General features: G+C 46.7%; 1 protein-coding gene across 1 annotated transcript in view; it reads right to left on the bottom strand.

Annotated features, from left to right (window-relative positions):
* Positions 1-27,961, bottom strand: part of AP5Z1 (adaptor related protein complex 5 subunit zeta 1) — a 497,387-nt gene that overhangs the window by 11,461 nt on the left and 457,965 nt on the right. The window lies entirely within an intron of this gene.

Here is a 27,961-nt window from a genome sequence, read left to right as displayed (position 1 = left end):
CCTGGAGTAAAAGCCCGATCCTCGCTGGGAGGCTGGGACTTCCTCCACAGCCTGGCTCAGGACGAGCGACCGAATCTCCGCCAAAAGAGTTGCTGTCCCAACTTGCAGGAGAGGAGGGAGGAGAGGCAGGAATAGGTAGACGGTACCCCGAGGAGACTACTGACAGGATCCTGGGGTCCGCAAAGTTCTGTTGCCAAGTGTGTGCGTGAAGAGCAAGCCTACCCCACACGTGGACCCGTAGGGGTCTGTCATGACTTCTTACCCTCGGAGGCAGAGGCGGATGAGGGGGGCTGGAAAAAGCCCTTGCCCCCCCCCCCCATTTTTGTCGCTTGCGCCGACTTGGGGTCGGCGAGCGTTCCGGCTACCTAGACCTCCGTTCCTGGAAGCCACGGAAGCCTCCACATGAGCGACCCTTCTCCGAGCGTTGCTGAGACTGGGAGTACACTTTGGGCATGGTCTTTGTCAGAATGGATAAAGACTTAGCTGTCTGAGAGATATTCTTCTTTTTGTCCAGCTCCTCATCTGTGCTGGAGTGAAAGAGGTCACTGCCCTCAAAGGGCTCGTCTAGAATACGTTCCTTGTACATCCGGGTTGAACTTGGTTGCCCGGAGCCAGGCCATCCTTCTCATGTCCGTGGCAATACAGATGGCATGTCCAGAGGTATCAATGTGTGCCAGAGTGGACTCCATGATATCCTGAGCCACGAACTTGGCTTCGGCTAGCCCTGCCTTAAAACGTGATTGGCTGTGGGCGGGTAGTTCCGGGAGGAAGTCAACAATTTCCCACCATAATCTTTGGTTGGCGGCTGCCAGCATGGCGTCTGCGTTGGCCTGTCGCAGATGCAAGGAAGCATTGGAATACAGCTTTTTACTGTATGCCTCCAAGGTTTTCTCCTCCTTGCCTAACAGCGCCATAGATGGCGAAGACGAGGACGACTGAGGCTTGGAGTACAGTGATGCCGCAGCGATCACCGAGGAGTGTGGCTGAGGATGGGAGGAGAGCAAGAGTGTATCCCCCTCCATCTGCCTGGACTTGTCGTCCAGGCTGGGGGTTGACTGGCTGGACAGAGTGGGGTTTGAGCCAACCCTTCTTGGCGAGGGACACCACGTCGGTCTGTAGTGGAATTCCCGTTCTGGCAGAAAGGCGCTTTGTGAGGACTACAGCGAGGACGCCCTCTGCTGGCTGTTCTACCTGGAGCTGGGGGAGGCCCAGGTTTTCTGCCAGGCCAGAGAGACGTTTGTGGAAGGCCCTGGCTGATGATGGTGTGTCAGGATCCTCCTCCTCATCAGTATCCAGAGGCTCTGGGGGATCCTGTGGAGGAGGAGGAGGAGTATTCAGAGCCAGAGGATGGAGGAGTAGGTGTTTCCAGAGCCGGAGGCTGGGGCACTGGGACCCCAGCCAGAGGCTGAGGAGGAGGCTGGTATGGAACCGCCTGGACTTCGCTGACTGCGTCCTTGAGGATAGCCCCCATATCTGGAGACTTCTCGCAGATCCAGCCCTCGCTGGCCGAAGAGGAGGAGGGCACTGACAGGGTAGCTAGAGGCAGCTGAGGCTGCTGCCGACCCTGTATATACGGAAGGAAAGGAAAACAGCCTTGCACATAAGAAGGGTAGGCCGTAGGCCACGTACCTGGTTGATGCCAGTCCCACATCGATACTCCACCTCGATACTCGTTCTTCACCGAAGTCCTGCAGAGGTGTTTAACGGGTGTCCTTTTCTGGCACGTTGGCCCTTTTGTTGAGCTGCCTACCACGTGGCTGCGACGTGTTGCTGGGCTCGCTGGGGCCAGCCTCTGCCAAGTCTCTTATATGTGAGGCGATCGACTTGCCCCGCTCCTCGGGCTCTTGCCCGGTAGGTGTACCAACCTCGACCCTCCACCTTGCTAGTCTGTTCTTCAGCGCTTTCGAGGACAGCGAGCCGCACGCCGAACAGGCTTGCCAACCATGGTCTGGGCCAAGGCAACGTCGGCAGAGGGTCTGAAGTTGGGAAGAGCCTGTTGCAGGATGGGCACCTGCTGAACCCTGTCGAAGTCGACATGCGCTGGGAGGGTGGGGGCAGGGGGATGTGGGATCTGAGGACCCAGTACCTATTGATAAAAGACAAAAGAAGAAATAGAGGAAGAATCCGTGCGTGGAATTACATGGCCGAAGCCAAACCCAGGAGCGCTGGTGAATTTGGCCCGTTCCCGTCGACGTGGAAAAGGAGACTGATGTGTGGCGCCGGAGGGCAGAGTCAGGGCAGCGCATGCTCCCAGGGCCGTGCCTCTAAATTTAGAGGGGAAGAAGATTTATCTGGTGAAAAAGGTTCCGTCTCCTGTCCCTCGCGAGGGACGCCCATGCAGTATGGAGAAAAGGGGATGGGACATAAGAGTAAAAGAAGACAATCTAAACTTCACATAAATGCGGTCTTAGGGGGTTAACATGCCTAAATCAGCTTATATTTTCATGCATGCTATAAAATGCCCTCAATATCAGGATCATCCAAATGAAAGGGCATCTTATAGGACGGATAGACTTGGAGATCCCACTAAAAGGTCTCGTAAGCAACTCATCACAGTGAAGATACTCTTCCGATTCAGGAGCGGTGTGCTAGGAGAGATACCAGCATTTGATATGGAAGCTTGGCAGCGCACAGTGGTGTTACACATGAGCATTACCTTTGTTGTTTCCTTTCATCAAATCATTACTTTGTTCAATTCCCTCCTAAACTAATGCTATGTCATGTTCATTGGCTTTATACTGTGCACTGGTGCTGCTCGAATCCCCATACTGTTAAAGCTGCAGCCCCAAGTCTATGTGTTACGGTTTTCAACATATTGTGAGGGACAATTTACAAAACATGGCTAGGAGGCCAAATTGTAAGTGAGCAAGCACCCATGCTGAGGCCCTACCTTACATACTTTCTCCGCTTTCATCAATCCTTTTTCCTTCTGCTGAGGCAGGCAGAACATTTACATAGTTGCTCTGCAAGTTCCCAAACACTTACCTGCGATTTATCAAATCCTGGGCCAATAGACTCTCCCAGCTACATCTTTCCTTTCTAGGGTTGCAGGCTCCTGCCTCATCTTCCAGGTGCCAGACTGCCAGGAGCACCCGGGTGCCCGGACTTTAATGACTGCCTGTGCAAATGACATGCACCCTATGGGCACTTAAGGGGTAGGCCACAGATTACCATTTCCTTTAGGTCCCGATATTTTGAGGCCAACCCACAACAGTTGTCTCTTTGGTGTTGGAATCCACAGCGCCATAGCCAAACTTCCACTGGAAGCAACCAGCCCTCCAGATAAGTGGTGTACCTTTCTATTGTACTCCCTAAAATTAGGCAAATACTACCAACAGCAACACACAAAAAAACATGGAGTAACACATTTGTATGTGTCTAGTCGGACCCTTGTTTCTGTCAGAATTGTTATATTGATGTGTTCAGATAAATAGGCATAAGCACTCCATGCCACAGAGCGGAGTGCCCCATTGTGTTAGCTGGTCTAAAGAAGGCATACAAGATCAAAAAGTCAGTAACATATTCCCTGCTCAATCCTATCTGGAGTCCAGGTTGCTATCTTTTTAGTAATTACCTTAAAACTCTACGATAATCAAACGAGTACTAATTTTCAGTCACCCGTCGCATCACCCATGAAAGGACTCAAAGTCGGGGTATTCAATGTAATCACCCCCCAACCAACAGCAACCCCAAAGGTACTGAGATGGTCATATCACTGGGAGTAGTTCCAATGTGCTCAGGCACCCCAACATCCATGTGAACCATTAGATTCTGGCACCACACTGATGTGCTTACAGAGCAGCGTCTTCATCATATCAGTTCATGGGGGCCTAACCCAGTCTCACCTTGGTCCTTCCATCACATGACACCCAGTTTAAACACATCCCCATACACTGGCTGACAAGACCCAAGTACAGCATTTGTGGATTGCCTCCAATCACAAGTAGGATCCTGGGCCAACTCACTCCTCACCTTCCTCAGACACAGAAATACAGCTTCCTGCAGGAGCCACCACTGAAAATGCATCCATTTGGTCTCCCCAATTTTCTAGGGGTCTGTAGGTTTGCTCTTTTCAAACCTCTTGCGTAGAACTCTGTGGGAAGTTGGTCTTGGCAGACCCCCGTAGCCCTCCTATTCCTAGCAGGCTTCACAGAGGGTGGTTCAGCGACCATCCTTCCTAGGTGCCAGAGAAGCTTATAATCAAGCAAAAGGCAGAATGCAACATGGTGGCTCATAAAGGTGTGTTCTGATCCCTAGAACCCAGAAACAAGGGGCACATCTTGCTGCCACCAGCATGGGTGCTAAGCAGGACAGCCATCTACTAGACCCAACTGGCAACTCCCCAGTCTCTCCAAAGGCATTTAGGCTTTTGTGGGCATGTTTACACTGTTGTCCTTAGGAAATCCTTCAGAAAATAAGGAGAAAGGGGTTTGCTTCCTTGCAGAGCAAGTTACCTGTGGCATCCCCGATTTAACAAGTGCCCAAATCATTGTGGAAGATGACTATTGTACAGTCGTAAGTGCCTATGCCACTTGGTGAATCGAATGCTGGGCATTCGCACTAGTCTTGGAATGCAGTCCTTCATCCTGGGCTACCAAGCAAGAAACTGTCAGAAAATAACCTGGGTAGTGGCTGGACAGGACGAACTACATCTAATACTCCTAAAGGGCAACACTATTTGGCCCTTGGTGGATTCGTACACCTTGGAGTGCCCCTCGGGGCGAGGAACCACACCCCTTACAAGGATTGCCTTCTCCCCAGATTACACCAGAATCGTCCAGAAAGCAAGCCAGTCGTTTGACTCAGTAAAGAAGAAATTGCAATCCCTGGGAATTAAATTTGCCCTCTTTTTCCTGCTCAACTCAAGATCTACCTAAACGGGAAAACTGACTTTTTCACAGACCCCCAGGATGCATGGACATGGATGGAATTAAATTCCGATGGGGAGGATGGACTTCAACCCCGACGGGCCAATACTCCACTCAACTAAGACCATGCATCTCCTGTTCAACCGACTCGCTTGCAAGATGGCACATCAAGATTGTGAGAAGTAGCACAAACATGTAGGAATATGGGATGAGGACTATTTAAGGACATTCCAAATCACTTTTATTCAAATTATCTGAAAAAGGCCCATCTTTCCCGATGTCTAGAGGCCGGTCCCTACCTATCTAAAGGAGTTAAAGATGCTCTGCTGTCTTCAGGAAGACCCAAAGAAAGAAAATTCCTCCGTACAAATCTAATTCTACCTGACTATAACTAACTTAAATAAATCCAGGAGACTGGCTTGATTCTACTAGTGTGCCAATATTTACCAACAGTCTATGTATCAATGCCTCTATTCCTTGTGCTGCTTGTCTAGCACAATCTTCTATAAGAGTCTCTCTTTATCCCTTGGATTAACTCTTGTTGTTCTTCTACAACCGTCTGAGTTTGTACTCTCTTTAGTGCTGTATCTGTGACAACTTTCCTTGTGATACTTTCTCACATTCTTTTTGGAGGTTTTAGATCTTTCATAATCTGTTGATCAAGTCTTCCTAAACTTGGCTGTGGTTTGCTCCCACTTGATATTTCCCCTTTCCTGGGTTCTCTCTTTATTTCTATCTTATTCACTTAATAGTTTTGTTTGTCCTTCTTTATTACAAGATTTCAATGCCACAGTGTCTGCCTTTTTTTAAATCTTGGCACTCATATAATACTTTCCTTCCTAGATCTGCTTTTGGTTCGGGGTCTTCATAGACTTCCCACACAGGGTTATTTAATCCCCCCTTAATCAGCTTTACGCAGTTCCAATTACACAGGTTTATCTTAAGTAACTTGTTAGCACTAGGACAGGGTTCTCTTCTCGTCTTCTGCTGTGCCGCAGCCTCCCACTTCTCCCGTTCTCCCTGTTACTGCTCTGTATGTCATGGAATGTTGCAGGCCATGGCATTCGATCCTGTGATCCTCCTCGATACTGCCTTCCTCGTTCCGTAGTTTCATTGTGCTCCCGTTTTCAGCTTCCCTCCTGCCGTATACAGAGGTTGATGTTGGGCAGCTGCTCGCATTCCCACTTTCCTTCTCTGAAGGTCTCAGCGTGTTTCGTCAGGCGCCCCACCCACCACAATATGGATGTGGTCGGGCTACCACCTGGCACAGGACTATTCTTTCCTCTATTGTTGGTTACATGGATCTCCAGCGTCTCACTCTGGCGTTCTGTAGCTCTTCGAAAGTCGCAGGCTCCACAAATCATCTCAGGTAATCCTCTCCAAGGGTGCTCACTTAAGGGGGCTTCCCCAAGTAGGATACTCTCTGCTTCTCCATGTTCCACCACTCATCCCAGTGAATTGTGTCTCTTCTCTTAAAGAGACATTCTCCTATTTTCTCCCGACTGGTTGGTTCCAGCATTACCTTCAGCCCAATATGTCGATGTTACATTAGTCTTCATAGCAGATAGTCCCATGCATGCTATGATGTTGTGTGGTTTAGGGAGTTCCTCACAGGAGCGGGAGTCTTTGTCCCCTTGGGTGGAGTCCCTCCCAGTGAGGACCCATTTGCCCAGAACGCTAGGGGCAGTCTTGCGGAGCAGGCTCACTTCCCTAGCCTCAAAGAGGGAGGATCCCCCTTGGGGAGAAGAGCCGAATACCCAAAAATTCCTTACAGAACCCAGATTACTGATGTGTAGGTGGAACTGTGAAGATACAACAGGATATCATATCCTGCCATTTTAAAATGGGGCAGGTCTGGAGACACTTGACTTCGGCGACTGTAGTGCTCATCCTCTCTCCCTTTCATCCCATTTGTGTTAGTCGGCCATATGTCACATTAACCTAATTAGGTAAGGTATTATGCATTCATCTAGCACTTACATTGCCTGTGTAACGTAGCACTACTCCATCTATTTATTTTATTTTTACATTTATATCGGCACACCAAACCCTGAGGCATCATGGCGCTAGTTACATAAAGTTCGAAGTGAACATTCTTCAAAGTGTAGGGCCACTCATACAGGTTACAAGCGGTTCTCGAAAAGCATAGTCTGGCAAAGCCACGCCTCATGGTACGGGGGCTACATCAGTTATACAGAAGGGCAGAAGGGAAGATCAGGTAGGTGGCAGATAAGAAAAATACATATTCAGCATTAGTGTGCGGGTGAGGTCAGGATGGATGCAAATGTGTTAGGGTACATATTGGAACACTGGGCTGCAAGATGCAAAGATGTTAGGATCCAAATTACATATGCAGCAAAATGCAGCTACGTCATAGTAGTTAAGTACTGAGTGAAGTACATTTACAGCAGAAGGCTGACAGATCATAATAGGTAGGTTGCAAGTGACAAACATTGGCAGCACAATGCTGGTGGATTGCAGTGCCATAAGACAATTACAAGGTGGGGAATAAAGCATACGACGGGTGCTGCATAACACGCATCTGAGTCTGCGGATGATAGAATAGTCAATAGACCCAAAGGCTGAGATTAAAATAAAGCGTTAGTGTGCAATGGCAACCCGGCCAGGGAGGTCTCCCTCATCATGGTACATGCTGAAAAAGCCTCATCAGCGGCTCTAAGTTTGAGGTTGTCTGGAGCGAGCAAACAAAGTCATGGGATCAGTGTGAAAAAGTTGTTTGAATAGATACAGCCAGAAAGCACAGAGAGGAAAGCGAGCCAAATAGCAACAGCATCTGCTATTTGAGGCAAAGGTGGCAACCAGATCAGATCATGCAGGCAGCTGTAAGGGAGAGCGGGAGAGGGGGGAATTTAAGGGGGTGGTTGCATAGCTAAGCGGGGAGAGGGTGTGTTTCAAAGCGAATAGCGGGCTCCTTTGGTAAGAGGGGGTCAGGCCCATGGCAAATGAAAAGTGTTGAGAAGAAAAAGTAATCCCCTCAAGGAGTGATATACTGCCATTGTGCAGTCTAAGAGATGTGTCATGCAGAAGTACAGAAAGGAGCCAGGGCTAAGTAGGCCTTCCCCACCGGCAGAGATGGGCAGAAATTGATTGACATTGTTGTTTGTACAGCTAGCCACTTTCTGCTCCCACACACCACACCTTCGCAACTTAGCAGAAGGCACAGGCTCACTTTCACACACCCTGCACTCACATATACGACGAACACTATTGCACATCACCTCTGCCATAAGAATGAAGCTACTTGTAATGACAAGAATTCAAACGGTAGCTTCCCACATAACTATCTCCTTAAACACAATACCCCACTATAGTCAATAACTCTGCTGCACCCATACACACTCCATTTAGACATGGGTGACTAGCAGGGTCTTGGCCACCCTCGCATCATTTTAATGGCTTAAATGCACACGCATAACAGCACCTCCCAAATTCTCCCAAATATTTTGACTCCGGTCCCTCTGAGGGGCGTTCAATCAAAAGCGCTTTGGGACCATAATTATGGTGAAAGGCGCAATAACAAATGACAAAATGAATTAATGAATGGAATTATATACCTTTGTCTCTGCATTGGGTCGATCAGCTGTGTGGAGAGCACTACACATTCAAGATCAGGGTGTCTCCTTTCATGCAGGGGAGCACAAATCCATGTCTAGATTAGACCACTTCTTTATCCCCCAACGGGTAGCACACAGACTGATGTCGGCTAGATTCCCGACACTGGGAATATCAGACCACTAACCACGAATTCTGGAAGTTAGATGCTATAGATTTAGACCCTCGGCACAAGGGCGTCTACACAACTACTACCTTGACTTCCCCAACACTCTTGAGGGCTTAACGGACAAAGCGGGGGGAATACTTCACGCTTAACACAACCTCAGTTGAAAGCCCAGTGACACTCTGTGAGGGTTAGAAGACTGTGGTTAGGGGTGGAGGTCATATCACTAATTTCGGAACACCACAGGACCCAGATATGGCTTACTGAGGAGGCTGAACTGGAGGTAGCAAGGTTGTAGGAAGACTTCCTTAGCACATGTTATCCTGATATGCATAGGCGTCTTCTCACAGCAAAGGGATAATTCTTCAATATCTCTTTAAATAATGCACAGCAAGGCCACTGAGACAAACAAAGCAGAATTCATGACACAGGGGATTAAGCAGGGTAATTGCTAGCTTGACTGGAGAAGAGGGATTCAGTATCTTGATATGTACAGGGAACTGGGAAATGGGAAGGGGGGGACGATTTCTGAGGATGGTGAAATAGCTGAGGCATTTGCAGACTATTACGAAACGCTGTACTGGGCTGCTCGCAGATCTGGTACGCTCGGAAGCCCAGATGTGCTGAGAAATGTTGCACTCCGCCAACTCTGCGAGCAACAGAAGCTGGTGCTGGAGGTAAAGATTAGGGTGGAAGAGGTAGCGGAAGCAATCTCTACCTTCATTCAGGTAAAACGACAGGTCCAAACAGGTTTCAAATGGAACTGTGGAAGAAATCGGGCTACAAGATCACAACATTCTTGCTTAATCGCTTCCACAGAAGTAGGGAGTCCGGTGTGCAACCCCGGACCTACGTCAGGCCACCATGATAGTTATCGCCAAAAAAGGCAAATGGGTGTCAGTAAAAACACCCTGCAATGGATCAAGTTGAACTATGAAACAAGTGTTGCAGAAGTTAGGATAAATTGGACGACCTCAAGAACGTTCCCTCTGAAGCGGGGAACCAAGAAGGGATGCTCGTTGCTCCCCTCCTGTTCACCTTGGCCATCGAACCCCTGGCTCTCCGACTGAGAAACAACCCATCATGGAACGGTTTCCTATGGCCAACGGGTTATTCTATTGGATCTTTCATAGATACACATGCTTGAATATTCCCCGTCATCAGACTGGGAATCCTCAGTAATTTAAAATAATTATAGATGTACATTTTTCCCATAGGATAAAAGCAATGCAGATTGCCCATTATGCCTGAAAAGGCACTACTTGTGTAGTCTGCTCCACCTCACTTTGGTCCTTTATGGCCCCAACCAATGAGGTGGCAGGGCTTAAGCTTAAATACTATGTAACATGCACTTGCCCATGCACCCACCACATGTCGGTACCTGATGGTGTCTGACTGGCTCCTTGCTGCTACTCTGTAAAGTTAGCTCTATGATGACTGTTTGGCTACACATCGTCTGTACTTGTTAATGTCTCACCCTGTGGTTCCATGTTCTGTAAATGTATAACTTCTGTAAATGTGTAAATTCTGTAACTAAGCTGTAAACCTACTTGTTCTCATGCGCCCTGCTACCTCAGGGTCCGGGGCGCACAACAAATAAATAAATAAACAAACAAACAAGCTCCACCACAGGCAGCCATTATCCGATTTTTCACTGCAGTCTACATGACATGGGGAATCCTCTTCAGTTATCTGAGCTTCCATAATTTTTGACAGAGTTTTAATGGTATTGCCTGAAAATAACATACAAAAAAATCAGTTTTCGGTGCATTCGGCATAGTAGAACTTGTTGAAGCCCAAAATGGCGAACTAGGTGAGCAGGCATTGTAGGGGTGTCACCCGCTCTCCTAGTTCAGCATTATGGGCTTTGGGGGTTGTACGGGTGTCCCTGCATACATTAAATGTGAAGTGGGGGACAAATGAAGAAAATCCCAAAAGCTCGAGTTTCAAAATGCGAACAAGTTGGCTTTGCAATTTTGTAACAAGCTTTAAGGATTCTTGGTTTTAACGTAGATCCGTTTTAACTACTTATTTTACAATTTCTACTACTTTTACACAGAAAGCGTTTATACTTTCCACTGTGCATTTCTGGGTCTCAGGAAAGTCGCACCTCATCTTAAAACATCATGTGAGAGGTTCTCTAAGCACCTCATGGCCATGGCAGAGTCAATGTTGGAAGGATCCACTAAGAGGCATTCCCTCTTGAAGGACTACAGTAGGTGCAGAAAGAAAGTTCTTTATGTGAAGGATCCACATGACCAGTGTATATACTGCTTGCACCCTCATGATATTCAAGACTGTCAGATCTGCAAGACTTTCTCTCACAAGACATTGCAAGACAGACCTAGGAGACGACTCCATCTAGAAAGCAAAAGTCAGTCTCCAGATGATGAATGTTCTAAAAGAGCCCCTGCTTCATCTCACAAAAGTACAGAGAAGCAAGCTTAAATATGAAGAGCTTCTTCAGTCGAGAAAGGAGCCTCTTAATCACCTAAAACCAAGAAAAAAGCTGACAAAGGCTCTCTTATGCCCCTGAAGGGGACTAAAGGCCATAAACGCCACTATCCTGAGGAGAACCTATTTAAAAAGGTAAGAAACCTTAATTTAAGCCCTTATATTCGGTGCAGTCATCCACAGGGGCCTCCACCGATGGGTACACCGTCCACGAGCGACCATGCGTAGCCAATAGAGTGTGGGCCGCCCGTCAACGACGGTTAAGATTTCCTCGTCCATGAGCAAGGCCTCGTCCTCGAAATCTTCGTTGACGGCGAAAGAGTCTTCGTTGACTGCGACGAAACATTGCTCGTCCACAAAGCTGTCTTCAACGAAATTGTCCACCAGCAGCTCATCGACAGAGGTCCCATCCACGAGGATCAGTACGAAAAAGTGGTTGACGGACGTCCCGTTGATGGGGAAAATCACTGTTGACAGAGGGAAAGAAGAAAGCATCCAATCTGCAGCCGGATGGGGCTCCATTCACGGCAGGAAGACAGGATGAACTGCTGACAATACCATAAACCTATCAACTCTCAAGGAGATAGTGGAACATCCGGATATCATTCTTCAGGAGGAGTTTTCGGATGTTGAGAATGAGAAAGTTTCAGAAGTTACTTACCCCTGGTAACGTTCTTTCGACTGGATGTTCCACCCACATATTCCTCATCTTTGTTATATGATATCCAGCTTCAGCTGCTTTGGAATTTCTTTTTCGGCAGCAGCCGCTGTGCGTCGATGGCGTCGACTCAATGTCGCTCGGAGGCCTCCATCTCGAGGATGATGTTATCGAAGGCATATATAGCACATGGAGCACCCGTTGGCTTCAGTTCTGTTTTTTCCCTTACAGCAGAAATACCCGCATAACTACGGGAATGACCGTACTCTGCCTTGAAGGAACGAAAGCTGTAATAATATGGGAAATTGTACTGTGGGGTAGGCTGGGAGGGCGATGGGGAATAGGTGGGAGGAACATCCAGTCGAAAGAACGTTACTAGGGGTAAGTAACTCCCACGTATTCCTCATCTTTGATAGACTTCCAAAGCAGTATTTGATTTGGTGGAGGGAGCGGAATTTCTATTTTAATTGTTTTCATGAACTAAGTGCAGGATTGCTTTACCAAAGCGACCATCCTGACCGAGAGAAGATTCCATGCAGTTATGCTTTGTGAAAGTGTGGATAGTAGACCACGTTGCCGCCTCACAAATATTTTTTATTGGGACACCCCTTTGCAGGGCTGTAGAGGTAGCCATGCCCCTGGTGGAATGGACCCTTAAACCTTCCAGAGGATCCTTTTCTGCCAACCTGTAGAATTCTGAAATGGCCAGAATGAGCCATCTGGACAAGGTCTGCTTAGAGACAGCCTGACCCAGTTTGCGGCCCGTATAGCCAATGAACAGCTGATCATCAATACAGAGTTTTGACATTTCTAGGTATATAAAAGCTTAAAGCTATACGAGGGTCCAACCTATGTAGTCTCTCCTCCAGCTTGCTAGGATCGGGGAGGGTGGGTAGAAACAAGGCAAAACAATGTTTTGTCCTATGTGGAAATCAGAAATGATTTTGGGTAAAAATGAAGCAACCATATCCTTGTGGAAGATACCAAAGGGTGGCTTGGACGAAAGTGCCAGCAACTCGCTCATTCTACGGGCTGATGTTAGAGCCATCAATAGAATGGTCTTAAAGGTTAATAAACCTTAAGGGACATGAATGTAAGGGTTTAAAAGGTGTACATATTAGACATTTTAGAACCAGATTAAGATCCCAAATTGGAAACTGGAACGGAGATGGGGGGAACACGTTGGTGAGCCCTTTTAGAAATTGTGTTACCAATGGAATTTTGAAGTATGAACATTCCTCTGACGAGAGCTTAAACATGGACAGCGCTGACAAGCCTTTAATAGTACCAATCTGGAGCCCCAGATTGGCTAAAGATAGCAGAAAAGATAAAACATCTGGTGTCTTACACATAGAAAAGGATCTACATTATTTTCTCTGCACCAGTTGCAGGAATTATTCCGTTGGCAATAGTACAAAGACTTTGTTGCTGGCCTTGTGGCCAAAAGCAAAGTCTCCATTACGTCATACGGGAGGTCCCAATCCTTGTATCTCAACCTTTCAGAAACGAAGCGTGAAGGTTGAGTGTCTTGACTTCTGGATGGAGAACCTGACCCTCTTCTTGCGAGACAAGGTCTTGTCTTTATGGAAGACGTATTGGAGGACAGATAGACATGCCCAGAAGGTCCGGGTCCCACGTCCTCCTGGCCCAATCCAGGGCAATTATGATCATGTGATTCCCGAACTTTCTCAACCTCCTGATCAGTGGAGGAAAGGCATACAGGAGTGGAAATTTCCAGTCCACCACAAACGTGTCTCCTAGAGCTCCTCTTGGAGGAAATATCCTGGAGCAGTGCAGTTCGCACTTCCGGTTGACACCAGTCGTGAACAGATCCACTTGAGGGGGTTCCCCAAAGGGTGAAGATCTCTTGAAGGACTTCCTAAGCTAGATCTCACTCGTGGGAGACTGGGCTCTGCCTGCTCAGAGCTTCAGCCACTGTGTTCTCCTCTCCGGCTAGGTGAACTGCTGATAGGGAGATTCCTTGTTGTATTGCCCAGTACCAGAGCTGCATTGCCTCTCTGCACAGCGGTAGTGACCCTACACCTCCTCTCTTGTTGAGGTAGTACATGGCCACTGTGTTGTCTGTCATTATTAGGACATTCTTTCCAAACAGAGGGCAGGAAGGCCTTCAGCGCTAGTCTGATTGCCCTCAGTTCCAAAAGATTGATATGTAGTTTGGACTCCGATGGAGACCAACGACAGCTGACTGCCAGATCATGAGGCGTCCGTTAATACTGTTATCTCCGGCCATGGTTGCCAAAATTGTTCTCCCTTCAGAATGTTGTCCTCGCAGGCCCACCACAGAAGATACTGTGCAACCCTGCTTGGAACCTAAAGTAGGTCCGACATCTTTCCTGAAAACTGGGACCATTGAGTTCTTAGAGCCCATTGAAGGAATATTCTCAGGGGGGCCTCTGGCACCAGAAAAATGCAGGATGCCATGAGGCAGAGAAACCTCAAAAAAATAGAAGACTTGGAGACAATGGGCACTTTCAAATTTGATGACCATCTGAACAATGTCTTGCACCCTCACCTTGGGTGCAAGCTCTTTCCCAGCTCAGATAAATTGGAGTTTCTGAGAAGGTGTCATATGGGACTTCTTGTAATTGAGGGAGAAGCCCAGTCTGTGAAGGGAGGTAGACGTGAATCCCCCCCTCTCCTGAGATTCTATGCCACCACCGCCATCAATTTGGTGAAAACCCTCAGGGTGGAAGTCAGCCCGAATGGAAGAACCCGAAATTGATAATGAGAACTGCCAACCGCGAACCTCGGGTATTTTCTGTGCTTGAGATGGACTGGCACATGAAAATAAGCATCCTGAAGGTCCAATGACACCAACCAATCCTGGAGTTGGAGAGCCTGAAGGATTTTAGAAAGTGTGACCATCTTGAACTTGTCCTTCCTGAGGAACTTGTTCAAGTATCTTAAGTCCAAGATGGGTCACAGTCTTCTGTCCTTCTTGGGTATTAGGAAATAAGGGGAATACCAACCCTTGTTCCTTTCCGCTACAGGCACTGGTTCTCTAGCGCCTTTCTCTAGCAGGGTTAAAATCTCCTGCACAAGGAGCGGATTTGGAATCCTCAAAGAGTGGTTCCCCGGTGGATTGTTCTGAGGGCTCTGTATAAAAGGAAGGCAGTAACTGTGGGCTACGGTTTCCAGAGCCCAAGCATCCAAAGTAATGTCTCGCCATTCGCCATTCTTCTAGATGCTGAGACAGTCTGCCCCCACTGGTGAACTGTGACTCAAGACCTCAAAGGGGGTTTGAGGTCGGCCGATGCAGCGCCAGATGGTAAAGAAGCCTCTGCTTGAGCTGGCTTTGCACCCCTTCCTCATCCACCACGTGGATATCCTCTTTGGCCCCTTTGACTGGCCATTCCTCTCTCCCTTCCAACTGAGGATTAGTAGCGAAAATATCTACCCCTCCAAGGTCCACTAGGTCGAAAAGACTGAGGTTGCCGAATAGCGGCGCCTAAAGATTTGGCTGCCTGCCTTAGAGGCCTGCAACTTCTCAAGACTATCTTCAGCCTTGTTGCCAAAAAGTGAGACCCATCAAAGGGCATGTTGAGAAGTCTGGACTGCACGTCCAGTGCAAAACCCGCCTTCCGCAACAACGCAAACCTGTGCATAACGGTGCTGGTATCCATGGCTCTGCTGATGCTATCAGCAGAATCCATACCTGACTGAAGAGAATTGCACATGGCTTCTTCGCTGTCTCTCACTATGGCTAAGAACCTGTCTCTTTCATCCGCCTCAGGAATGTCCTCTGCCGCCATGGAAATGCAGTCCCGTATAGTGAACGTACATTTTGCGAGGGCACATGTGGAGTTGGCAGATTTGAGTGCCATACTGCCTGCGGAAAAAATACCTTCCTTGCCCATCCATCTACTCGTTTGCCGTCCCTATCTTGAGGGATGGTAGGGTAAGCTGCTTGCTTAGATGTTGCAGTAGCTGCCTGTACCACCAGGCTCTCTGGAGCGGGTGACAGGTAGGTGGGGTCACTACTGGAAGGGCGCTACTTCTTGGTCAAGTTCCTATTTACAGCGGATTGGTTTCCGGTGTTTCCCAATTCGCCACCACTCTTTTCTGAAAAGTAATATGAAATGGTAATATGGGATCTGACTGAGGACCCTTACCTAAGATGTCTTTTAGATCATCTTGTTTGAATGGGAATGGAGGTCTACTCCACCCCATGTAGTCCACTACCTTAGACATGAGTTGTCTGAAGGGCGCATCTGCATGCTCCCCAGCCTCTGGTCTCCCAAACACCAACTCAAGTGAGGTATCCACCCAACTTGCAGTCTGTAGGTTGTCCTAGAGGTCCCTCAACTTTGACTCCTCTGCAATAAAACTCTAAGATACCAAATTGGAGGCCAAATGGAGCCACTTCATCTGACTGCTCATTCTCTGCATAGATGGAAGAAAGAGACTTAAAATAGTCTTTCCTATGTAGTTGCAAATAATGGGTTAGACGCTGGAAGAGTCGTCGAAACTTTCTTCATTGGGGCCGTAGATTTTACTGGGGCGCTCGGTTTTCATGGCGCAGCTGGCAATGAAGGCACAGCTGGCATCGATGCCTTCGGCGTCGATGTAGAAGTCAAGGGTTTCGCTGGCGTCGATGGCGTCGACGACCTCGACTTATGCTTCCGGCTCGACTGATCCTTCGATGAGACTTCATCGGATCGAGGCCTCAACGGCTCTCGATGCAGATCGAGCTTTCGTCCCGGACTCGAGGGCACGCAGGATTTAGGTCGAGCCCTTTCCATCCCGGCTTCTTTTGAAAGCGTGGTAGGAGCATGGCTTGGAGGCTTTTGTTTTTAAAATATTTTGAACATCTCAGCTCTGGTGGCCTCAGGCGGAGTGCATTTTTTGGTTGGGCAAGAAACCCTCTCGGGAGAAGCGTTCGATGACAAAGTCGACGAAGGCAACCTACGGTGCCTGCTCTTCGACTTCTTCGTGGACGAAGAAGAGTGGTGGGAGCCACTCCTCGATCTAAAGTGCTTGGCCTTCTTTCTCAGAGGAGTCGCCTCGCGACTCGTTGGTCGAAGGTTTCTTGGTCGGGGTAGAAGATTTAGAGATTCGACCTACCTTCAACTTCCCTGTACGTTCCTTCGAGGTCTTTCCAATCATAGACTGGCACTTGAAGCAGTCTGAGGTGTTATGGTCCGCCATGAGGCACCACAAACAGATTCAATGGGGATCGGACAAAGACATTTTCCACCCACAATCCCGACACCCTTTGAACGTGGTCTTCGGGGTTGTCGGTGTCAAAGAAGACATTTTGTTTTCTCGAAATAACAAAGTTGTCACGAAAGTGAAGAAGCGTGCCGTATTTCTCAAAGGTAAAGCTGTCACAGAAAAAATGTAACTGAAGCCAACGGGCGCTGCGCGTGCTATATATGCCTTTAATGACATCATCCTCGAGACGGAGGCCTCCGAGGCACATTGAGTCAACGCCATTGACGCACACTGCCCTCTGGCAAAAAAATAAAAATTCAGAAGCAGCTGAAGCTGGATATCATATCAAAGATGAGGAATACGTGGGAGGACACAATCCATTCGAAAGGCCCATACATATGCCAAAAGAAAACAGTCTGCCATGGCAACCTAACAGAGGACGTTTCAGATCCCTTTGACCCTGCAACTAATATAATCAATGCAAAGATTCATGGAGGAATTTCAGAGACGACAAAGAGCTTGACTCTTAGCACCATCAACCTTAAGACAGGGAAATGTCTCACCGCCACCAAGAAGAGGAGAAGGGAGACACAGGAGTATATCACCTAGAAGAGTAAGTACAAGATCACTACATCAAGTAATTTCTCCTCATCATCAGCAAATGACCCCCTCACATGGATCTCACGGCAGATAACCACCAGCACCTCTGGGCAAATCGCCAAGTAGGTCTCAAAAAGCGCTGTACACCATGTGCAACGCCCCATGACAGGTATTTACCAAGAATTAAACCTCCAAGGAGATCTTTGCCTCCAAGGGCTCTGGGCACAGCAGCCCCATCCACGGTATCAGCGTCGGATTGGCAGGAGGATCCATATGAGCAAGACCTATCATATGACCCGTATAGGGACTTCTCAGATCCTAAGGCACAAGAGGATAAGCCTGAGGAAGGGGAGCTACCTAGGGATGCACCAGACCAAAATAATGAATGGGACGACTATTATATAGAAAAGCAGTGAAGACGGGACTTGCTAGGGGGTACTTTGCTACCTGATGATGTTGTATCATTCCACATGATACTGGCTAAAATGGCAGAGCTATTCCATCTACAAGTTTCCTATAAGGAGAAGTCGGTGCTCTACGAGCAAAGAGATAAGCGCAGAAGAACAGTGACGTTTATCCCAATTTTAAATATAATATGGCAAGCAGGGGAATGTTTTAAAAAAAATAATAATAATCAAACCCCTTATCTACTCCCGCCCTGGTTTCTCATTGGGAGGGGAAATATAGAACACCTGATAAGGCTCCATTTTGCCTAAGGGGACACTGCACTGACAATGACAGCAAGGTTTGACAGGGAGCTTTGGTTGAGGATGTGCAAACTGGTGCAACATTTGGCAGCAGAATTCCAAGAAGCAGCAAAAGCCATTATCCCTGATGGGGAAGCTACATCCGTTCACATGATTGACACGGATATGGACGTGGCTAATTCTGGATTCAGGCAAATGGCCCATGGTACGATTCTCAGGAGACAAGCCTGGATGAAGGCAACGAATTTCAGACCTGAAGTCGATGCCCAAATTCTGGACATGCCCTTTGATAGACAGGATCTCTTTGGCAAAAAGATAGATGACCACCTCAAGGGCATTAAATCTGATCTGGGCACAGCTAGAGCAATACACTTGCTAAAAGATAAAGACAAGGATTGCTGCCTCTTTTGCAGTTTTACTGCGAGATACAGAGCTTACAAAAGGTCATTCAACACCCAAAGGTCATCTTCCACCTCGTATCAGGCAGGCAACAGGTACGAACAACCATCAATCGGGTACTACACGCAAAGAGGCAGGGCCAATCAAAGCAGAATTGACAGGGCATCCTCACCCCCCCCAAAATCGCACTCCTGTGGGAGGGCGAATAAGCCAACACTTACATAATTGGCTAAAGATATCATCCAACAAGTGGGTGTTACAAGGTGTACGTACAGGACACCCGATAGAATTTATTGGCTGCCCCCCTTCTCTGCAAGCTCCAAGGGTCCATCTTCTGAAGCATCTAAGACTGGAGGGAGATGAGCTTCTGCAAAAAAAGGCCATAGAACCTGTGCCACAGGGCCTGAAAGGAAAAGGTTTCCTTTCTGGGCTCTTTCTCATCAAAAAGAATAACAGACAGGGGCGCCGAATTTTAGACCTAAGGGCCCTAAACAAATTCATCAGACACATCAAATTCAAGATTACCTCTCTTCTACATGTGCTCTCATGGTTGAACAGACTTCTTGGCAACACTGGATTTGGAAGATGCGTACTTCCATATTCCCTTTCACCCAGCACACAGGCAGATTCTCTGTTTCTCGGTAGTGAACACACATTTTCAATTCCGCATGCACCCTTTCGGCCTGATATCGGCCCCACAGGTTTTTACAATTACCGCGATTTCTTTTTCTAAAAAACCCATCAAATTTTTTTTTGGGGGGGGGTTCCCACCCCAACCCCCCCATTTTCTACAAAATTCGATGGGTTTTTAAAAAAAGAAATTCGCTGTAAAAAACTCAGCGAAAAAACATACCGCTACGAAAGGACGCCGTACCCCCCCCCGAACATGACCATCAGCAGAAAGGATAACAGCGATGCTGGAGCTGGTCTCATGGTTTCTCAGCAATGCCTCCACAAGGTACGTTGGTTCAAATCCCTCCTGGACATTAAGTTCTCCTGTACATTCCGGATTCCCAACTGCAGGTTACGAAGGAGGCTGATTCAGGAGACATTAGACCCCCAATAGACCCAAGCCTACGGGTCATGGGAAGATATCAGAAGTATCAAGAGCACAACTAAGTGAATGGTGGCCAGGCTAGCCACGATAAGGTGTCGGAAGAAAGTATACGTGATGCAAGCATTAATCTTCACTGTTAAGGGAAAGCATTGAACCGTGGGGGTGTTGGTTGCGTGACCTGTGATGGGTGGACCGTGTGGTCTGTCAACTGCACCTATACCGAGGAGACCTCTGCATGAAAGCAATACTGATCAATCGCAGTCAAGAAAGGAGCATCGGTTGCGTGAACTATGATGCGTGGACAGCAGTGTGGTCTGTCAACTGCACCTAGACTGAGTGCTCTACATGGAAAACTAGCTGAAAGGAGAAGGCAAGAGAGTTGATGTCAAGAGGAGCAAGTCAATGAAAATGTACAGAAAGAGACATGTGTGATTACAAACGTGGATTGGCAAACTAGGGAATGTAACCCTGGTTAGGAGGTTGGGAAGGATCCCAATCATTGGTGAACTGTCTTATTTTGAAATGTGGAACTGTCTTGGACTTGGGGAAGGGAACACCGAGAGACTTTGTGGAATTCTATTGAACTTGGGGAAGGGGAGCTGGAAAGCAAGCCAGGAGCTGAAAGAAGATCAGAACTGTATTTAGAACACAATTTCTTGTATTATTGCCATCCCTACACATTGTTTAGCTTTAGTTGTGAGGGCAAGTATAGGTTTTGGACACAGACAGACTTAAGTTGATCTTCCTGACTCAGACTGTTCTTAGTTTCGTTAGGTAGGGAAATCCCACCTTAGCATAGTGCAAGTTAGGCCTTCTACCATCCTGCCATGTTAGTTAATAAAACCTTTCTGTTTGAAGTTTGAATATGTTGTCTTGATCTTGCTTCATGATGCCTTCACAGTACCCAGAAAAACAGTCCCTGGGGGACACATTCTCCCTGACTTGGACGGGGTGATTCCTCTATGGGTTCCCTCTGACACCATTGCTAACACAAGTTCTGCATTCCAAATGATTCTCATGGTGGCGTCATGAGCACATCAAGCTTGGTATCCAACCCTCCTGCGACTGTAGCAAGAGACACCCATTCGCCTCAGCCTGCATCAGCACCTGTTAACCCAACAGAAAAACAGAATTCCTCATCACGACCAGGCGAGTCTGTCACTCAAAGCCTGTTCCTCAGCAGTGAAAATTTGCAAATCTGACAATGTCCACGGAATGCTGGGGCATCATCAGAGCCTTCAAGGCGCAATCCACCCAAATGGGCTCAGTTTACCACATGGCGGGCAACGTCGCAACTAGACCCGCTGACCGGATCTATAGATCAAGTGTTACCCTACCTATTACACCTGGCCAAGAGCGGATTATCGCAGTTATCCATTAAAGTGCATCTCCCAGCCTATACCACTAATCACTGGCCCAGCAGTCAAGGTTTTTCCTCAGAGGACTACTACACAATTTTCCTCCAGCACCCAAACTAGTGCCTTCTTGGAGCTTGAATACTGTCTTGTCAGCATTTATGGCAACAAATTATGAACCCATCTATAGATGTGACCTACGATTCTTATCCTGGAAAGTCACCTTTTTAGTAGCCATAATGTCAGCAAGGACAATTGGCGAGCAGCCGCCTATCACAATTTTTCAAAATGATTGCGTAATTCTCATACTGCATCCCAAATTCATCCCGAAAGTGGTCTCACACATGACGTTGTTGGAGCGAATAGCCCTACCTTTTTCATCGTCAGCAGCGGAGTGTGACCTTGACTCCTTTGAACTAAAGAATTTTGTAACTCGTCCAGACTATTTGTGACTTTCTCAGGTCGCACTAAAGGACAGTGCATATTGAAGCAACACCTTTCACGCGAAGTAGCGAACTGCATCAGCCGCTGCCACCAAGCCAGATGCGACCCACTCTCTGGCCCACCGACTGCACACTCCACCAGAGGGAGGGCAGTGACGGCAACGTTTGAATCAGGAGTGGTGATAAAAAATGACATCTGTAGAGCGCCCACCTGGAGCATGCACCATATCTTTGCCAAGCATCACTGCTTAGCAAAAGACATCAGAAGGGAGTCACCTGTTTTGATAAGGTAGGAGCAGCCTATGCTCTTTTCTCCTTCCCTTCCATTGTTGTCCAGCATGTGTAAGAGTTCAAGTGCTCTGCTAAGTGCAGAGGTTAAACCTCAAATGTGTTTTACAAGTACATGACATGTTTCACTGCTTGGTATTCTATTCAAGTATGTGAATCTATGAAAGATCCAGTGCTGGAGAAGTCTTTGTTACTTAACTGTATTTCTCCAGCATTGGTATCTTTCATAGATTCACATGCGTCCGCCCTTTGCCCTGTGAGGCTGCTCCAAAGCCAGTCAGTCATCGCATTACAGTCACTATGGCTCAAAATCTGAAGATGGCTGCCTGGAGTGGAGCTTAAGCCCTGCCACCTCATTGGTTTGGGGTCATAAAGGACCAAAGTGAGGTGGAGAGACTACAAAAATAGTGCTTTTGCAGGCATAATGGGCAATCTGTATTGTTTTCTTCCTATGGGAAAAATGTATATGTAATTATTTTAAATTACTGAGGATTCCCAGTCTGACGGGGAATATTCAAGCATGTGAATCTATGAAGGATACCAATGCTGGCGAAATACAGTTACAAGTAAGCAACAAAGATATACAGGGCAAATAGTGGATGCAGGGAGAATTGGCATACATCTGCACTCTTTCCTATACAAGGAGGTGATCTAGTGATATATATATATATATATATTTTTATAACACGTCTAATACCATACCCGAGTTTGGTTTCTAATCGCAGATCCAGGATTCAAACCTCTGTTGCTTCCAAGTGGTCTTGCTTCCAAGACTAGCAAGTTGCCCCTGTGCTATGCTTCGATTCCTCCCGACTGTGCCTACCTTATTACATGCAATGGATTTAAATATCTGGTGTGATGTGTCAGTAATGTGACACTCCCAACTGTGCTAAGCTTTCTCAAGGCCTGACATTTTATTTTAAACAAAATTAGAAAATAAACCCCAACTAAACCTACTCTACCAGGAGATCCCCTACCTAGTCTAGAATCTAAGTTAAAACCTCTTAGCATACACAAAATGAACCCTCACACTAAACAGAAACATTCAAAGCAACAACTCCCTTCTGCCAATGATACTGTGACTTCTGCTTCTACTACATTCAACAGATAAAGTTCTGGCAAAGGCATTAACAACCACAGTTCTACAACTGGTAGAACAACTTAGAATATTAGGCAACTTCCACAAGACCCTCCGACCTCTACACCTTGGCAAGGCACTCTTTTCTCTTGTATGGCAAGAGGGCAACCTCTTTACATTTCCTTGTGTCTTAAGTTACAAAAAAAACTGTCTTTAGCTTTCAGACCATTTCTTCCCGACTTAAACAGATTCAGCTCTACAGATTTTATTAAGTTTTCTTTTAACAAGTACCAAACTCCCTTCCACAGCTTCATATGTCTTTTGCCTCCAATAGTTACCGCTAGGCTGCAGTGCCACTCTTTCAGTCTTGGATAACCTTGTCACCCTTGTATCAGAGGACTTGGGGGTTACAACAACTACAGCGACTTTAAAGTAGTGATGTTTAGTTCTTAAAAGAGCTGGTTTCACTTTAACAGGGTTTGGTCTACTGGCTTGGGTAATACTTATTTTTAATTCAACTTCAGTCACTTCTACAACTTCTACAACAGTGTTCGCTATATTCCAAGTAGCATGTGTTTAATGGAAACAAAATTAGGTGCATGCAATTTGGGTCCGATGTTGAACTTCCACTTCCAAAGGATGAGCGTTCCCACCTTTCTGTCAGCGTTAATCTTCCAAGGCTATTGGGAAACACTGTTTCATGCGCAACCTCTTCCGATGTTAAATGCACTTCTAATGTTGCGGGAAAGTCAAGTTCAGCTTCATTATGTTTACCGGCAATGTTCTCTTTAATAAAAGACACGTGACCGCTCAGCAAAGGTTACATATGACAATGGGAATAGAGACGCGGGTACTTCAGCTTTGTTAATGTAAGCCCATGATACAATTCCCTTGTTAGAATGACGTCCCACTTCTGCAAACAACTTTTGCTCACTTGTATGTGTGAGCGAGTATAAAATAAACTGGTTACAGTTACCAGCAAGGTATTCTTGATGATTTGGAGTGCAGAGCTTCCCTTTAACGGCTCCACAATCCCAGCAGCTGTAGGTTTCTTTTCAGCTTGATTTCCTCTACTGCTACTGCTACAGGCACTCTTGGGACCCACAACCCTCTGCTGCATGGGTGTCTCAGATCAGGCCTCATTAAAGGAGAGTCTTCCACTCTCCAGCTTCCTTCGGCTTGCTTCTGCACACAGGCTTTGGGTGGATGCACAACTTCATCTCTGCATTCACAGCAATTAAGCGCACCTGGAAAGAGTGACTGTTTCTTCCAGTCTCTTCTAATGCTGCCACAGCCAAACAGGGTTTGTGAGCACAGGACCAAGTCAGAGCCTGCAGGTAAAATCTGCTCTTCCTCTGCTCTGGCATCCCTTCTGTGGTCACACTTCCTAGTGAGCTGCCAGCCTCATGCTCTGCTTCTGGGAACTTCCAGCTCACGCTTCAGCTCCTTTCTACTGCTCCTTCCTGCTGCAGCCTTATATGCCCCTCAGGTGGGTTAATTGGCTTGAGGTACAGCCCCTTGGGCTAATTGCCTGACCCTGCCAAAAGCCATTAGGCATGCCTGCGTGTCGCTGGCTCCTGCATGCCTCCTTAGCCCTCTTTCGTCACAGTCCCTGAGGGATTCTGGGACATGCAGTCCCCCTTAAAAGATTCCGTTTTCTTACTTCTTTAAACGTCTTAAGAATGGGTTTTCCTCCCTTGATATTTTTGAAAGAGGAGTTATGAGGTTTAATCTTTTTAGAGAAAAATGGGACAGGAAAAGACACATTCACTGATCCTTTTGGCATACTTTTGGCACTGTGAAAGATATGGGGATTTAGGGATATCAAAGATTTGTTCTTTGGGTTCAACACTAGATTGAATCACTTCTTTCGAATGTACCTTTCCATCCTTAATAGGAGGCCGAAATATACCAAAATGTCAATAAGTCAATTCCTCCTCCAAGCCTGTGGTAAGAGTATTCCACTTTAAGGAAAAATACTGTCTACCCAGCAAAATCACCCCACTACCCTGGGCATTGTATCCACCCAGGTGATCCTCCCATAGTACACCACCCATAGGAAGCATCTGGCAACCTGGGAGGAGACTTTAGGCAGGGTTTTTGTGGGGGAACGCAGGATGCTCCCCACTGGGAATACAGTTTAGCGCAGATCAAACAGTTTCTTACTCAAAATGTACATCCCATTACAGAACGGTTCATCCAAGACATTAAAAACTGGAAGCCTCTTGCGATAACACTACTAGGAAGAGAGCTCTAATCAGGATTTTACCTAGATATACATATATTCTTCAAAATACCCCCACATGGTGCCCAAAATAAAAACGGATAAAGTGGACACGGCTCTCAGGATCCTCCTCTGCGAAAGTGCAGGGGGGGGGGGCAACCCTGTATTGCCTTAGCGATACTGCAGCGCTCTGTGTAAGAAGGGGGTATCAGACTACCAAACATTAGAAAATATTATTGGACGAGTCAATTGGTAACGGCCAACGACTGGTTACATGGGGATCCCCAACTAACTCACGTAAAGGCTGAGTGCACATGGATGAAAGGGGTTACAGCAATGCAAATTCTATATGGTGGCAGGGGAGAACATACTTTACCTAATGTATCATGTCATGAAGATCTAGAAGGATGTGACGAACTGTATGGGTTAGGAAGATAAGATTACATTGGCACAACCACTGTGGCATTATAAGACACTACCCGAAATTAAGAAGGTAGGCAAATTTAGGGTTTGGATCTGTTGCAATATTCTGGTTCTTGGAGACACGGTGAAGGATGGGAACCTTCTCTTGTTTCAAGAGCTTCAACATACTTATGGTCTACCCAACACTGAACTATACCAGTACGTTCAATTCACTGACGCATTGCATACACATTCCAGGCCATAACACTTTGCTTGCCCCTTGAGGTGATTATGCAACTGGGAGAATACTTATGGAAACCACTTCCACTCTATACCAGACCATAGCGTCTTTTACATCTCAAAAACAGTCCAACCGTAGAGCTAAATGGGGCAATGATATGGGCCACCTTGACTCTGAAGAATGGAATGAGGTACTGTTTCCGAGCGAGGTGGCGATATCCTCTAAGCTTTGTTTGATACAATTAAAGATTCTGCACAAAAAGTATTCCGCTAGCACAATGCTCTTTGGGTGTGACCCAGCAAGACATCCACGGTGTTTACACTGTAAAAACACAGACGGCACCTTTTTTCATATCGTTTTGGAAGGCCCCTCAGATACGTCGCTTCTGAGAGTCAACTCTTGAAAGATTTGTAATCGCAATGGGCGCTGATATACTGAACGGCTTGTTATTGTTGGGGGTGTGGGCGAAACATCTTTTACCCGGTATGAGAAACCCTTCCTATCCACTGCAATAATGTTGCTAAAACGTAACATCAGTATGGTGTGGAGCAGTGCGGAGACACACAATTATGGCAAATGATCTTTGGATGTGGACATTTGCATGGAACTCAAGGAAATCATCTACAACTCCTGAGGGTGCCACAAAAAATGCCAGAAATGTTGTTCTTATTGTCAGGTGAACTAATGGGTGAAATTGTAGCAATGTTCTTGTGTGTTATATTTTATTTTTCAAGCCATTTGGTGATATGCTGCAATGAATAACAAAACCAAAACATTGTGTTAAAAAAATAAGAGTAAAAAGAAATGAACCTGGGATGAAAATTCGGAGTAACCAAAATATTCTAAAAGAAGAGTGTTTCTGTTCTGTTCCACTGAAGCGACAGCATCCCAAAAATCGAGGACCGGGATGCAAGTCTAGGAGTATAAAATTAGCTACAGTGAAGAACGTTTAGATGTTCATTTTAGTACAAGGCATTACACGGTGGTGTATGCATGCAGTTTTAAACACTGATGAAGGCGCCATTGCTGAATATATTGCTGTAAACAGCCTTAAATATATCCAAATACGTATCAGAAATGCATTTGAAATCACCCCTTTCTTTACTCCCCGCTCCGATGTATAGCAAGGGGCAGACAGGCATCACTGTGCCATTGTAATACCCCTGTGCGGCACTAAAAGGCATATACTAACTGGACAGACATCAGCCAGTCATCTCAGCAATTTCGAATGGGAAATGGCTGATGGTGTATCGTCCATTTCATGGGACAGCACACTGCACATAGTAAGGTCTGGCCACTCATTAATGAGATGAATTTACTTGCCTGAATATAAAGTGAGTTTGGTACCATCACTTAAAATATTCATTTCCGTCTTCTCTTACTTTCCTCTTGTTTTCTTTTCTCTTCACAAGTAAATAGTCTTTAACTAGCTCACTAACTTTGTAATTCCTTCCATACACGTCAGGATGCAGAGGTCCTACTTGAAACTCCCATTACTTCTGCCCTGGGTTACATGAAGAATCCTTAGTTTCTGTGACCCTTGCAGAGTCCTCTGTTGTTGACTGACGGAATGTGTCCATTGCGATCCTTTGAGGAGTAGACATATCAAGCTTACTTTTATCCCATGTAGAGCCTGTGCCACATCTGTGTGGCCATGCATTGCGATCCTTTGAGGAGTAGACATTCAAGCTTACCTTCATCCCATGTAGAGCCTGTGCCACATCTGTGTGGCCATGCATTGTGATCCTTTGAGGAGTAGACATATCAAGCTTACCTTCATCCCATGTAGAGCCTGTGCCACATCTATGTGGCCATGCATTGCGATCATTTGAGGAGTAGACATATCAAGCTTACCTTCATCCCATGTAGAGCCTGTGCCACATATGTCTGGCCATGCATTGCGATCCTTTGAGGAGTAGACATATCAAGCTTACCTTCATCCCATGTAGAGCCTGTGCCACATCTGTGTGGCCATGCATTGCGATCCTTTGAGGAGTCGACATATCAAGCTTACCTTCATCCCATGTAGAGCCTGTGCCACATCTATGTGGCCATGCATTGCGATCCTTTGAGGAGTAGACATATCAAGCTTACCTTCATCCCATGTAGAGCCTGTGCCACATCTGTGTGGCCATGCATTGCGACCCTTTGGGGAGAAGACATATCAAGCTTACTTGTATCCCATGCAGAGCTGGTGCCACATCTGTGACCACGTATAAGGGTGTTTCCTCTGTCACAGTCCTTAGTCCACACATTCATATCAGCTGTTCCTT

The sequence above is a fragment of the Ambystoma mexicanum genome, chromosome 2p, assembly GCF_040938575.1.
Source record: "Ambystoma mexicanum isolate Mex_15411 chromosome 2p, UKY_AmexF1_1, whole genome shotgun sequence".
NCBI classification, from domain to species: domain Eukaryota; kingdom Metazoa; phylum Chordata; class Amphibia; order Caudata; family Ambystomatidae; genus Ambystoma; species Ambystoma mexicanum.
The sequence above is the reverse complement of the archived record's forward strand: the minus strand, read 5'-3'. Positions and strand labels throughout refer to the sequence as shown.